Source organism: Natator depressus, chromosome 4 (genome assembly GCF_965152275.1).
Source record: "Natator depressus isolate rNatDep1 chromosome 4, rNatDep2.hap1, whole genome shotgun sequence".
In the NCBI taxonomy this organism is placed as follows: Eukaryota; Metazoa; Chordata; order Testudines; family Cheloniidae; genus Natator; species Natator depressus.
In genome coordinates this window covers 124,893,146-124,906,982 of record NC_134237.1, presented here as the reverse complement: position 1 = coordinate 124,906,982, position 13,837 = coordinate 124,893,146, and positions in this window count along the sequence as shown.

Genomic DNA, 13,837 nt, shown 5'->3' with positions numbered 1-13,837 from the left:
CCATAAAATGTTCATAAAGTTAATACAACAGTCCCCCAAAATAGATTTTTGACTTTCAGAAATTTAGGTTTTTTTAAACTGCATCAATCTTAGGTTTTATTGCTTGAGGTTCCATATGTTTCCATTCTTAACTCTACCATAACAAAGCTTTTTGTTGGAGTTTCCTGTGTTTTTTTTTTTCGGTGAGTTGTTTGTTTCTTGTTATGGCAACATCTCTTAAATATGTAGTCAATTCATATGAACATGTTTAATATTTTTATTAATTAGCAATACAACACAGGAGTTGAAAGTTCAAATTTTCCTCTCTAGATTCCCTGGGGAAGGTAATTTTTGAATACACTGAAATTAGCAATCCTTTTCAAAATTACACTTGAATGAAAGATTCTCTGCAGACTCCATTTCCTGTATTTGCGACAAACCTTGGCCAATGTGTCTTGAAATGTCATCAAATCACAGATAGAGGGACACTGGTAAATAAATAGTTAAGGCAGAAAGTGTCAAGGTTGGTTGCCTAAAGTTAGGCGGCTAAATTCATATTTAGGAACCAAAATAAGTGCTTGATTATTAAAGGTATTGTGTACCTGCAGCTTACATTGATTTTCACCTGAAACAAAGGACGATCTCGTGCTTAAGCACTCAGGAGATCTTGGCTCAGTTCCTGACACTACCACAGATGACTTAACCTTGATACAACCTGTCAATCTCAGTTCCCCACTGGTAATATGGGGATCACAACAAATTTATTTCTTCTTTTCTTTGTCCTTCTTATCTATTCAAGCCCTGATCCTGGATATGGGTAGCTGGCTGCACCCATAGGAAAGCCCCATTGAAGACAATGGGACTCTGCACGGGTCTAACAACACAGATCCATTGCAGGGCCTAATGCTAAGGGTATGTCTACACCGTGCCACCCCCCTCCGAAAAAAAAAAAAAAGCCCACAGCTGTGAATCTCAGAACCTTGCCAGGCTTGTGCTATGGGGCTAAAAATAGTAGTGTAGATGTTCCTGTGTGGCCTGGCACCTGGGCTCTGAAACTGGTGAGGGGGTAGGTTTCAGAGCTCTGGCTCCAGCTCAAGCAGGAACATCTACATTGCTATTTTTAGCCCCATAGCCTGAGCTCCGCGAACATGAGTTAACCCAGGCTCTGAGACTCCCTGCCACGATTTTTGGCAGGGTAGACATACACTTAGATTGTAAGTTCTTCTGGGAGGGGCTGTCTTACTATCTGTAGGTACTGTGTCTGGTACAGTGGGATTCCAATCTAGACTGGAACCTCTGAAGCATTACAGCAATATGAATAAATGTTGATAATGGATTAATAGATACTAAGGTCAGAAGGGACCATTATGATCATCTAGTCCAACCTCCTGCACAATGCAGGCCACAGAATCTCACCCACCCACTCCTGCGAAAAACCTCTCACCTATGTCTGAGCTATTGAAGTCCTCAAATCGTGGTTTAAAGACTTCAAGGAGCAGAGAATTCTCCAGCAAGTGACCCATGCTCCATGCTACAAAGGAAGGCGAAAAACCTCCAGGGCCTCTTCCAATCTGCCCTGGAGGAAAATTCCTTCCCGACCCCAAATATGGCGATCAGCTAAACCCTGAGCATATGGGCAAGATTCACCAGCCAGATACTACAGAAAATTCTTTCCTGGGTAACTCAGATCCCACCCCATCTAACATCCCATCACAGGCCATTAGGCCTATTTACCATAAATATTTAAAGATCAATTAATTACCAAACTCATGTTATCCCATCATACCTCCTTCATAAACTTATCAAGTTTAATCTTAAAGCCAGATAGATCTTTTGCCCCCACTGATCAGAAGCCCTGAAAATTAGGCCATTTTGATTTGGGTGGCTAATTATGGATTTGGTTCCTAATTTTAGGATCTCAAGTGTGAACTTTTTGGCCCAAGTTTGGTAACTCTGGACAAATGGTATTGAAGTCAGTGGCACCTCTCTGATTTCCACAGCTATAACCAAGAGAAAAAACCCGGCGCTCTCTAGGTATAAACCATTAATAATAAAATAACAATAGTAATGTACGTTATTTCTGAAATTATCACTATGTCTGGTTCTCTGAAAAAGGGCAAGAGAAATCTCTGGGAAAACTACATACACAGACTTTTAAAAGGGTATCAATTCTGTAGGACATGGGGTCCTTGAGGGAGATTAATTTTTTTTTATTGGGAACAAAATCTTTTGTTGTTGTGTTCAAATTGTTTCAAATATGCTGGAATAGCTTGTCGTAAAATTCTGATTGAATTTAAGCCCACTGCATGTAGTTAAGGAGACAGCTGTTAATTGTTCATGAAATTAATTGAATGGTGAAAATCTAGTTGTGTTCATGGGATTTATTTATGGTGCCTGTAATCGTATTTTTGTAAGCGGAATCTCCATAGTACATTATTCTTTTCAAAATTCTAACACCTTCGTGTATCTATTGCCGTCCCATATTCCGGAGCTGAGCAGGCACAATTTTAAAAATGGGATCCCAGAAAGTCTTCATATCAAAGTAAAATGCTTGTTTTTCATACAGGAATTAGAGTGTAACATAATTGGGCTCACTGAAATGAGTTCAGCATCTCTCAGAGAACGAAATCATTGAGCCTGGAGACTAAATTTAACAGCCTAATAGAAATATGCAGGTGAAGGTACAATTAATTTTAATTACTAGACTATACATTGTTAGTTGCACAGCCATGAGTAAAATTAAAATGGCAATCACAATTAGAAAATTGCAACCTCATTGTGCAACAAATTAGTCACAAATTAAAAGTCCAGGAACTATTATACATCCACCGTATTGCTTTATGACCATTATTGCCCTGATATGGATTTTTTTTCTTTAATGTCTTGTCCACCTCTTTACACCTTACCTTTGTTTAGGATCTCTGGCTCTTTCCCAGATTGCAAATCTATAAAGAGAAGTAATATAGGTTAGAGGGTTATGACTTCCCCATTCACTGTTGGCAGATGCCCATACAGGGCCAATCCTCATAGAAAGAGAGCACAGCACAGTTTGTCACACATTCATTTCAATTACATTTCCGTAGCCAACCAAATGGTATTCAGGGGATAATAGCTGAGGTCCATATGTGATCTGACCCTGTTATAAGATATCAAGCCGGCTGAAGACGTGTATTTAGAGGCAGTAACTTACACCTTTGTCTCCCCCACTCCCTGCTGTATATACATTACACCAGTAGGGGCCTTGTCAACACTGATGATTTCAGCCACTGGTGTAGCTGCACTGGTGCAAATTCCTAGCTTAACTATCAGTCCTGGTTTGCACTGGTGCAGCTCACAGCTTATAGCAGCTTTGCCTGTCAGTGCAAGGGACTAGTGTCGCTGCATGGGTTGCCGGCCACCAAGGGCAGTAACGGGTCAAATCCCAGCTTTAGACAAGACCTTCGACTCCTTTAGACTCACTTAAATTCTCTGGGCCACATCCTTGGCTTTGTTCTGGGTGATGTAGCGTGCTGGTGATTCTTCCAGTAAAGGGCTGCTGTTGAGCCCCTGTTGTGGACCCTACGTCACCCCTCTCATAACCAGCCTGGTCAGCACTGGGGACATAGCTGAGCATTGCTGTGCTGGGGAGATCCTTGGAAGATAGAATGGCCCCTTGGGTGTGTGAGCACCTGACCATTATTTGGAACAGTGGTTCTCAACTTTTTTTTATACTAGGACCCTTGAAACCATCCTCCCCCCTAGCCTTGGCCCCCTCTTATTAAGCAATATGGGAAGGGCAAGCTCCTGACACCTGCTTGTGACCCCGTGATTTAGAGTAACATTGACCTTGTTCTAAGTTATGCCAAATTCCAGGATGACTCTCAGCCAGCCCCAGGATTGGTGGCTCTCCCCACCTCTGCTCTCCCCTTCAGCTGCACTAGGTGCACCTTGGCTGCAGTTGGAGATGAGGGCCCAACCTTTTTATTCACATCAGACTTATGCTCCCTTTACACATCAGTTCGGAGTTTGTTCCAGTGACTCCAGTTGTGCTGAGGGAGTCTAAGATGGTGGAATGCACATGCCAAGGGTATGGAAGAGAGGAATATAGCAAGATAACTAACAGGAGTGTGTAAAAATCTGTAGTGCGGTCTCCGTGCCCATTTGGTCCTTGAGATCTTTCCTGAGATGACACTGAATTGCAGTGGGGGCATATCAACTGGGGAGCTGGACTGAGAGCACAAAACGCCTTTCAAATAAACCATTGAACAGCCAGCTGGTAGTAACGACATATGGTCACTAGCATCTGGGGCTGGATTTTAACTGGTGACCTAGAGGTGAAGAACTTTGTATCCCATTATCTGTAATTTCCATTTTTTCTTAAGTAAACCTATACTGACTGGTGTTGTGATGTGATGCTAGAAGGTGATGCTTACAGGCAGGATGTCACAGTGGGACTTGCAGACACCCCAGCTGTTTTGGGGGGTGTGGTAGCTCTGTGGCTATCCAGCTCTGCTTGGATTTTAGAGACTTGTAGGTAGGATAATCCTGAATTCTGTTAATTCCATGTAATTGGAATCAAATTGGTGGCTTTGCCAAGCCACCATTTGTCATGTTTTGTGACGTGCTTGTCACTGGTTACAAAATTCCACACACTTCGAAAGCTCCAGTTGATGACGTGCTCTCTCTGCTCACTAGCTAGGAAAATACACACACACATATTTTTTCCCTCAGCAAAAATTTCCTTTAATTTCACAAGTGAATGCTAGCTAGGAGTTATTGTCTCCTCATCGGATCCCAGGAATGGGCAGGGATGGCATGGCCATAGACAACTGGGGGCTTGAGAGAACTTGAACCCCCTCCAAACATTTAGGGTATTATATTAATAAATAAAGGAAACACAAGTTTGGAACAGAAGTTCGCTTATCTCACTTTATCCAAAGTGGACAAAGGTAGTTAAGTACAAAACTATCCATTAAAGCAATATGCAACAGCTACTACAGTATCCTTTTTAACTGCAGCCACCACCACCCCTTGTTCCAAATCTAAAAAAGTTGTCTGTGTCCCTGGGCTATCACTGACTGTGTGTTTTTACAGCTACTCGCACAAGGGGGCAAAATCTGGTTGTGTCGTGTAGGTGCTACTACAATAACAATAGACTGATAGATAATAGCTTGTGAGAATTTCAAATTGCACAAGGTCCTTGAACTCTCTCATGATCAGGAAATGAGCCTTGTCCTGGAACTCTCTCAACGTTAGGCATTCCAGATGGACTAATGAGCATGATCTTTCTCATTACTGTATAGGAGTCCCATCAGCTCTGTAACGCCTTAAAAATATGTAGACAGAAAAATAAAATACAAAACCGGTATTTTGGATTTTTTGGTACAATAAATGAATGCACATCATCGGGAGTGTGGTGCCAGTTTGGCATGACATATCCTCTATTAGGTAACTAAATTCTGCCCTGGCATCATCGTCGTCATAATAAATATTTAGCATTTATGTATCATTTTGCACTTGCAGGTATCCAAGCACTTCAAAGGGAAGATATCATTAACCCCAATTTACAGATAGGGAAACTGAGGCAGATGTGACTTGCCCATGTTCGCACAGCAGGCTAGTGGCAGAGGTAGGAACAGAGCTCAGGCTTCCTGATTCTCATTCCTTGGCCCTATCTGCTGGATCATGCCATAATTAATTTGTGATCTAGTAAGTGTTTTTCCATGTCTAGCTATTATGATCCTGCTTTGTTTTATGGGAGCTAGAAGCCCTCAGCATTGTGGTGATTCTCTGGGTAACAAAACTGACAGGATGATACCTCCAGCGAGTGTATTTGTAGTAAATGCAGTCGCTCAGTCTAAGGGTAAAATGTTGATGTGAGGAGTTATTTGCTTTTATTTCCCTCCCCCGACCCCAGCTTTTCACTGGTAAGAAATTGACCCTAGCCATGAGTCTAGGGTTTTCTGGTGTTCAAATGCATGGAAGAGCTGAAACACAAATATCTTGTGATTTGGGTCAATGGTTTTGCATTAATATTTGCAGTTAGTAATAAGTGGGTACGTCCTCATGGGACAGCTGCAAAAATGGAAATGTCGTCTTGTAGACGTGTCTTCAAGAAACCGAGGTCTGCAACTGACAGAGCAATTGGAGAGGTGTCTTTTAGCTTTACTGTTTCAGCCCTAGAACTCTATGTGACTTCTGAACTCCTTGGCATTAAGGGTGAAATTAAGGAAGATAAAGACTAATTTGGGTTCAAAACTTTCTGTGTATTTAACAAATAGTACAGATGTGGTGTTCAGCCATCTGTTTTTAAACCCCATAATTTGAAACATACCTTGCCAAACATCCCAGAAGAATCTCCTGTAACCTGAAAGGTATCCTTCAGAATAGCTCCAGGTACCATGTATGTTTCTTAATTTCCCCATAAAGACCTAATTGTAAATCTGCACGGTAAATTCTTTTCATATAGTCTAATGGAGTTCAATAGAAAACATAGATCTGAGCATGTAGCTTTGAAATTAACTAAACAATGTAACAGCCTTTTTAAAAAGGAATAGGAAACCTTCATCTCTGATTTTATTTTATATTGGTATAGAGACTACGCTTCAGTGCCTTCCTTTCAGCTAGTCACTGGACTGAAGAAATAACACAGAAAGGAAAAACCTCTTGAGTATCTGATGTATATGGTAAATGGTCATTTCAGGGACCATGCACTATGGGCCACAAACCTAGAGTTTAATTTAATTGGTTGAAATTAAAAAAAAAACATTCATGCCTCATGAAATTATAACCTTTGCCCCTTATGTGTCAGCTATGTCTGACACGAGCCTTGTTGTTTAGAGATGAAATCCCTCCCCTATTTAAATGGAAGCTCCTAAGGGACCTAAGTATGCTTTACTGAGAAGGGAGGCAGGTGGCTTTCCTGTGATTGGATCACTACTCCATTCACTGTTAACTTCTGCAGCATTGTTTTCAAAGGGCTGTTTGGTTTTAATCAACACCTCATGAGTTTGAAAAGCTTGGTTTTAAAAAATGGGGAAAAATGTGTGTGTTACAAGGATGCCGCTGAGCGCCCACAAAGGAAATTAAACACAAGTGGGTAAAGCACTGCATTAGGATTCGGGAGCTCTAGTGTCTAGTTCTGGCCCTGCTACTGATCTGCTGTGTGACTTTGGGCAAGTCACTTCACCTCTCTCTCTATATATTTCCCCTACCATCCTTTGCCAGTCTTCTTGCTTTAGAATGTAAGCTCTTTAGGGCAAGAACTATTTCTTTCTATGTGTTAGTACAGTACGTAGCACAGTGGGTCTCCAATTTCTGTTGGGGCCTTGAAGTGTTACTGTAATACAAATAATAAAAAGGGATTTTTTTTAAACAAAAGCTAATATGAATAGATGCATTCTCATTACTGTTTTGGGCTAGAATTTTCAAAAAGGCCTAATGAAGTTAGGTGTCAAACTTCCATTGACTTTAAATGGGATTTGGCTACCTCACTCCATTACGATACCAGCCTCAGTGTTTACAAAAGATGCCTGGCTTGCTTCCTATACTACATGCTGGGTAATAACATGAGAAGTCTCCATGTTTCTAAAAATTAAACTGGCTCTTTATTAGGAGAACTATTTCCAGAAGTGCTGCAACTGCAGCTAGCATTCCAGCCATATGCACACAGACTGACTTCCTGGTGTCTCCTCCAATCTCTTCCCTCCTGCAGCCTGTGCTCCTCTCTGTCAGTTCCATGCAGGTTGATACATGTCTGACAGAGCTAGAAGTTGCAGTCCTGTGTTTATTCAATGGGCATAGCACAAGAAGTGCAGGTGGACCTATCCTGGCCCACCATTGTGCCACAACTCCACCCTGGAAGGAATGTCAATTGGTATGAAAGGCTAGTTTAATCCACCTTCCTTCGCATATGTGCTGAGAATGCAGCAAGGGTACCAATCAGTGCCAGTTCTATGGCGGTTGCGTGTTGTGGACACCTGTTCAGTGCTGGTCACCCCTTTCAAAAAGCAAATGGAAGAAATAAAGGGTTTTCAGAGATAGTTGATGGAAATGATGAGCAATATGGCAAATGTTTTATATGGAGAGAGACTGAAAAGACATGGACTCTTTAGAGAAGAGATGAATAAGAAGGGACATGATAAAAGTATACAAAATGAGTGGCATAGACAAAGGTGTATGTGGGGAACTTTTCTTGATCCTTTTGTATAATACAAGGACAAAGCAATATTCAATGAAACGGAAAGTTAGCAAACTAAAAACTGATGAAAAACTATTTTTCCACACACCATGCAATTACTCTGTGGAACTCATTGCCACAAGATTACCAGAATTAAAGAAGAGTTTTTTTCAAAGGGACGTGTTTCAGGGCATAAATCTCTAATTATTGAGAGATAGGAAGAAAATTTCCTTGGGGCAGATTATCCCACAACTTTGTGCTGCAGGGTTTCTTGCACCTTCTGTTAATGCAAGTTGTACAAGCCACTCTTGGTGAAAAGTTAATGGACTAGATGGACCACAGGCCTGCTCCAGTAAGGCAATTACTATGTTTTTTAGGTTAATAGTTCATTTCAAACCCAAGGTATTTTCAGTGTTCTGTCAGTGTAGCATCAAAGACATAATGGACTGGATGCCTGGAGAGTCTCAGGGATCTATATGAACATGACTCAAATATTTTGACCTCCATTTGCAGAGGTACTGAACACCTACAACTCCACTGGACTTCAGTGGCACCTCTCAAAATCAGGCACTTGGTCAAATTTTTTTGGCTTTGGGACTTAAGAAGATTCAGGCAACCTCCATACCTCTGTGAAATAGCTAAATGAAGGAATTGATCAGAGAATCTTATTTTTAGAGTAGCAAAAGAGTTCCTAATTTATTTAAAACCCATTCACCCAGATTGGTGTTTATCATTGACAGATGGGACAAACACAGACCTGTCTTGAGACTATTGTATTTAACTTTATTGTAATGTAAGGTTATTGGTATGTTTGCGCCAACCCTTGAAAGCTTCAAACACTTCAAAGACCATTCTATTGAGAGGGGCCAGGTGATATGGGTCCAGAGAATTTTCATAGACCTTTGTATCAATAAGTGTTTGGGCATTCCTGGCTCAGAGGGGTGGGAGAGGGTGGGGGGCTCGGGGGAAGAGAAAGGAGCATAGATGTGGGGTGTCCCTGTGGAATTTGGAATCACTAGGGGATGATTAATACAAAATGACAACGCTGATTATGTATATACCCAATCCTTGGGGGCTTGACCCCTGGGGAAAGGGGCAGTGACTGATTTTATCTGTGTTCAGACTCTCACTTTAATGTCCCAGCCTGCTGGAGTGTAAAAAGCCAGTTTCAACTGACTTTTGATTCAGCAAATGGACCTTTATCTTTTGGCCAAGAAGAGGTGGAAACTAACTCTGCCAAAGGGTTGGAAGGACTCTGACCTGCCAATGTCCCTCCCCCTCACCACACAATGGGGAAGATGGTTAACTTTTGGTATGGTTAGTGTGAGTCTAGACCTTTTTATTGTTTCCGGTTTTCTCCATCTGCTTTTGTCCTGAAATAAAGGAACTCTGCTTTGGAAGAGCTGTTTGGGAATATGTAACTACTAGCATTCTCTGGCCAAGGTCTTTGACGAGACAGTTAAGAATAGGAGCTGGACATTAGTCAGAGTTGCTTGGAGAGATATGAGTGGAAGGGGATACAAGCCTAAACCCCTGGACAGGAGAGGGAGGGACATGCGTCCCTCCCGAGAGAGAGGTGACAACTTAGAGGCCTGGAAGAGCATTCTTTGAGCAGACCCTGAAGGGAGAGGAGTCCAAGGTGCAATTACCTGAAACTATGGCAATCGGGTGCACAAAAGGTGAGTGCTTGTGTGTTGGAAATCTGTAAGGTAGCCACTTGGTTTTTAGTATACCCCCTGTGAACTTCACATAGTTGACATCCAGGCATCAGCTGATGTCAAGAATTTTGATGAGCAGCTGTATGCACAACCTCTGCTAAATATTTCGTAAGTACATTTTTGGAAATTTCTAAGCATTTACACTAGTATAGAAGAGAGAAGGAAAAATGTTCCTTGCCTGTTTAATTGTCTTTGGGACAGTCCCTACTAGTCCAGACTCACTCCCTCAATGATCAACTCATGCTTTACTACTGCGTGTTACAAAGCTAGTCTGAAGTTCATTTATAAAGTTTGCTTTTCTACGTTACCTTCATTGCTTTAAAAGTTTCAACTAAACTGCATAAAACACAGAACAAAAAGACAGTCCCTGCCCCAAGGCGCTTATAGTCTAAGTAAACAGGGATATATTATCAAAAGACTCCATCTACCAGCAGTAAGGAACTATGCTTAAGTGTGTGGCCTGGAAGAGAGAGAAAATCAGAAAATTAAAAGACAGATATTTCTCCTTGTTGTCTGTCCTGGCTTTACCCAAACCTTAGTCAAACCACATCCCTAGATGTTGCTGTAAATCAGTATAGCTCTATTAACTTCAGTAGAGCTAGCTGGTTTGTATCAGATAAGGATCTGGTCCATAGAGCTGAGCTTATCCAGCCTAACTAACTATCTTGGAAACCAGGTTTTTTCGGGTGGGGCAGGTTTTCAGTCCTGCCGTACCCAGGCCTCCATTTTTTTTCAGGTGTGATTTTTGTATCCACAATTATTAGCGCACACAATTTAGCTCACTTAAATGTCTAATTTTCTGGCTGCCCACTGGATGGATTAATGGGGGGAAAAGGAATTGGAGACTTTTTTGAACATCCAAGAAGAGGAATATTCGATTATAAGAGAGATGATGATTAAATTCCCATATGACTTGGCTCTGGTCCAGGATGTACTGTGTGTGGCCGAACTACATGGATCAGCTGATGCCTAATTTATCTCTAGCCTCGTGATTGCATGACAAGAGACCCAAGAGAATGAACCAACCTTAGGGAGAGGATGAAGATTTTGCTACCCAGGGATCCAGAGTTCCAAACTAGGGTTAAGAAGAAAGGAAAACTATTATGATGTAGAGTCTATTACCGGACTTAACACAATGGGATTCTGATCTTAGAAGTCTACATGGCCTGAGGGCCAAATTCAACCATGGCATAAAGAGGCAAAACTCACACCAAAATCATTGTAAATTAACTGCTTTGACCAGAATATTCTGTTTCATGGCTGATCTTCTGAAGATTTGGATAAGTGTCAGAAAGTTCAGTTAAAACGCTGAATGTATTCAATCCTCTTGGTCTGTGGATCAGGTTTCCCTTCTGAGATATTTCATTTAAGGCTGGCAGTCTCCCAAGAACAGCCTCTCTTGTGGTATCATTCTGTATCTGCTTCAAGCCCTTTTCAAAGCACAGAGGAAAAAGGTGTGTGTGTGTGTGTGAGATATATAAAAAACCCACAGTGCAAAAGGACTTTTTCAAAACCTTGAATTCAGGTCAAAGTCAGTTCTGCCATCCCCAGTGTCCTTTCTAGAAGAATGAGTGATATTGTTGAGCACTGGCTGTATGAGTGGCCCTGGAAAGAATATGGAAGTGACAGGACCCTTGTCTCAAATATCTCAAAAGCTAAGGGTCAGATTCTGATAACTTACTCATACTGAATAGAAATGTTCTTACCCAAGAAGGCCCAGAGAGTTCAGTGGGACTGTTCAGCATAAGGGCATCACAATCTAGAAGGAAATTAAGGTAGCGATGTAATACACAGGGTGGCTATCCTATGCTTAATGACCTCTTGTGTGCAGTGACAACCCTTGGCCAAAGTGTTAATTCCCCAGTGGTGCAAACACATTTAAAAAAAGTTAGGAGCAAGGACTGCGAGGAGTGAAAATGCATTAATGCTGCAGGGGTAGTGAGAGGTATCTACAAGAGTTAACACTTCCCCTTATCCCTTTACAATGGTTGCAATCTCTGGGCCTGATGGAAAGCCCACTGAAGTCAATGGAAAGACTTCACATCGAAGTCACTGGGTTAGGGAGCAGAGTTTGCTTCTAGGTCTTAAACAAGTTCAGTAGAGGGAAAATTTATTTCAACAATATGCGTGTGTGTGTGTATGGGATGTCTATTTTCTTCCTGAAGAGGGTTGGATTTATAAGTCCCCTTAATGGGAAATGAAGGTGACAGATGTGAGTTCTCCTCATGTGAACAGATGTATACACCCAATAGAATAAAAGGAATGGGACCAGTTACCCAACAACTCCATCAACCTAATCCCCTTCCAAAAACAAAACACCAAAGTTCATGTGAACCCTTCTTGCCTGAAAAAGGAACGAAAGGCCCCAATGCGGGGGTGAAAGTAATATTAAATTCTTACCGGTACAGGGGCGGGGCCTCGGGCAGAAGGGGCGGGGCTGGGGATCAGCCTCCTCCAGCCAGCTGCCTCGCCTGTGCCGCCCGGGGCTCCGGCGGTGATTTAAAAGGACCTGGGGCTCTGGCCATGGCTGCGGTAGCAGGGGCCGGGAGCCTTGGGCCCTTTTGAATCACTGGCCCCAGGGCAGCTGCCCCTTTTGCTACCCCCGTCGGCAGCCCTGGAGAGGCAAAAGGGGCAATTATGTTAAAGTGCTTCCATGGTGCTTTAATGTCACTGCCCCTTTTGTCCTCTCCCCCGCCCCCCCATCATCAGCCCTGCCGGTAGGGACCCTACTGGCAGGGCGCAAAAGGGGCAACAAGGTTGAAGTGCCACCGCAGCAGCGCTTTAAGGAGGGTCCTTTGCCGCGGCAGTGCTTTAACACCGACTTCTTACTGGTACGCCCACTTTCACCCCTGCCCCAGTGGGATATCCGGAGATGTGGGGCTTTTAGCATCTCTTGGGAGTCTGCTTCTGCAGTGTGATGGTGAAAGGATCCATCCATGATAAAGCCACACTTTTTGAGGGAAGAGTCTTCACTTCCTCGAGCATAGATAAGATGGCTTTTAAAAAGCGAGCAGGCATCGAGCAACTGCAGCCCCACTGTTTTAATCCTTTTGCTGAAGATTGGTAGAAGATTTGGCAGGGAACAGGGTAAGTCTCTTCTTGTTATCAGAGAGTAGGACAATGCTATAAGAAGTGAAGCAGGGAGAGAAATCTTGCTTGATGATAGAGTTAAAGGGAGGTAAAGGATAAACGCTTTCATTTATTGGGGAGGGAATAATGAAGTGTCTGGGGTTAACTGTAGTGAAACTTTTTTCAGTGAAACTTGTTATTCCGTCCCTGACTTACCTGTCATCAGGCATTTTGTGCACAGGACTGCAAATGGCGTTGCTCCACTAATGCAGCTCTGTGCACCAGGATTTCATGCAGTGAGGCGATGTCTGGCTATATTTGCTGCTTTTGGTCCACTGAATTACCTGTGTTGATTTCTTCTTTCTGGGAAATGGCATTTGCATTGCAAACTTATTCTGACAAAGCTGCTTTTTCCTTCGGAGATTCTATACTGCGCAAAATCGTATGATTGTGTCAGAGGCTGCAATGCATTATAGGGCATTATATGTAACAAACATGCTTCATATCCACAGAGGCCACAATGATCACCTGGGATAGAATTTGCGACTCTCAGCACAAAAATACCCATAACCGGTCTCTACCACCTGAGCTGAAGGAGATCTTCCCTAGGAGTGTGTATGTGTATATGGGATGTCTATTTTCTTCTTAAATAGTGTTGGATTTATAAAGTCCCATTAACAGGAAATGAAGGTGACATGTGAGTCCTCCTCACGCGAAGAGGTGTACATACCGAACAGAATAAAAGGAATGGGGCTGGTTACACAACCGCTCCATCAACATAGTCCCCTTCAGAAAGCAGGCTGCTAGGTCACTGGTGCCAGCCACCAGAGGGAAACAAGAACATATGCATTAAGCCAGTGTATCGCATACTCCTCCTCTCTATAGACAAGCTATTACTGAGTGTCTGAGATCC